Consider the following 2127-nt stretch of genomic DNA (forward strand, 5'->3'; position numbering starts at 1 on the left):
TCGCCTAGGCTGCATTCCACATATGTTGTAGAACCAATAATCCATCGAAAACAGACCTTGCGCATTTCTGCTCATTTGAAAAGAGCTGTAGTTTGATAAGCACCAGCGCTCCGTTTTACATAACACGGGTTTTCAATTGGTGTAGTTGCCTCTCAGGATCAGGGATCCCCTCTAACCATGCAATCTCCAGTGAAGAAAAATAGCGCCTGGCAAATTTTAATATATTACTGTTCATTCTTCGTCCCTTTTCCTCCACATCAATGCCCACTGAAGACTTTGTCGTGACACCACAAGCAATTAGTGAAGATGTATGAGAAAGATTGAAACATAAAGGAGGACATTCTAGATGGAGAAATGTGGCTCAAAAGCCTGCCCTGAGGGCACTCAGCCACATCAACTACTTATGAGAATGAAAATAAGAAACATAACAGTTATTTATGAAAAGAACCACAAATAAAAATTCCAACACTCATAGTACTTGAAGATAGCTGGGATGGCCTCACTTTGCACTGGCCAACTGAGCTCGCAGCAATTTGGCAGCTGCAACCACGTTTGTCAGGGCAGGAATGACCTCGGTGTACTTCCTGGTCTTCAGACCACAGTCAGGGTTAACCCATAGAATGTTTGTTTCGAGCACAGCAAGCATCTGGCTGATACGATCTGCAATTTCTTCTACGCTTGGAATGCGAGGAGAGTGAATGTCATAGACACCAGGGCCAATTCCGGCACCATATTTCACACCCTCTCGGAAAACTGAGAGAAGTTTCTCATCGGAACGAGAATTCTCAATGGTGATTACATCGGCATCCATATCAATGATTGAATGAATAATATCATTGAAGTTAGAGTAGCACATGTGGGTATGGATCTGAGTTGTATCTTGCACACCACAGTTAGTGATGCGGAATCCGTGTACAGCCCAATCCAGGTAATAAGCATGTTCAGCCTTGCGCAGAGGCAATCCTTCTCTAAGAGCAGCCTCGTCAATTTGAATAACCTGAATTCCACCCACTTCCAAATCTTCCACCTCATCCTTGATGGCCAAGGCAATTTGCAAGCAAGTTTCAGATCTTGGTCGATCATTTCTAATAAAGGACCAGTTCAAAATTGTCACTGGGCCAGTGAGCATTCCCTTCATGAGTCGAGCAGTCATGCTCTGAGCCATCTGGGGCTGAATTACAAGGCAGCGTTGGTCCGAAGCTGCCGCATCACACTGCCGAAGTCTTCCCCAAACCCCAGCCAGATGAAATCTCCACCGCTGTCCTCAATTCGTAACCGAAACCACCATGCCCTTCATTAATAAAACAAAAAGCACCGAGGCTAACCCTTCATGCAAATAATTTACTGAAATCCACAATTTTCACCACTGTTTGCAACTTTGATCAAAAGGAATACAAATACGCATGGTTTCAGAGACAAGGCGCTAACGATGTGAATGCCGATGCTAAGCCCGGAGTCAAGAGTTCGAGACCCCAGTAAAACTTGCAGGCCCAGAAATAGTAGCCCAGACTTTGATTTGTGTAGAATCCGTCGCCTGTCTATCATGTAATCGGCATGCAAATTGAATACAAGCAATTTCTCAGCAACGACTCCATGGATTTAACCTGTATAGAAGGCCACCTCAACCGAATTCCTTAATGCCCGCTCTGGATTTTCAACCAGCTTTTCTCCAGCAATTAAATGCTTTGAATCGGTTGCGGTTTATGGCAAGAAAAAGCGACGAAACGGTCGGCAATGGATTCCTCACATTCAACGAGATTGGGTTCCATAAAAATCCTCGCACCGATAACTGCTACAAATCTCTGCTCGAGTTACCAATTCAAGAATCGAGTTCGAAGGGTTGCTCTGCGCTAAAACTAACAATCCGGGGCCAAAACACTAGGCGATCGATGGCACTAGCATGAAGCAAGAAAAAGGAACCATTGGGAGCATTCTTCACATCATCCATGAGAGATGCAAAGTCTAAACCCTTAGTCTCTGGATGGTAATAATGGAAAGTTCTCTGCGGTACATGGGCATCTCTCCAGATGTCGTGGTGATTGGCCCATGTAGGGACCGGTATGTACATCTGAGACTCAGGTTGAAACCGTTTCTGGAACTCTGCAAAAACAAAGCAAGCGCTAGTGC

General features: G+C 44.9%; 1 pseudogene; it reads right to left on the minus strand.

The window, feature by feature from the left end:
- Positions 1 to 372: 372 nt before the first annotated feature.
- Positions 373 to 1165, minus strand: LOC149201034 (5-methyltetrahydropteroyltriglutamate--homocysteine methyltransferase 2 pseudogene; annotated as a pseudogene).
- Between the last annotated feature and the right edge of the window lie 962 nt (positions 1166 to 2127).

Source organism: Pinus tabuliformis, chromosome 2_1 (assembly GCF_031772625.1).
Source record: "Pinus tabuliformis cultivar Carrire ecotype Pingquan chromosome 2_1, CPIR1, whole genome shotgun sequence".
Classification (NCBI taxonomy): Eukaryota; Viridiplantae; Streptophyta; class Pinopsida; order Pinales; family Pinaceae; genus Pinus; species Pinus tabuliformis.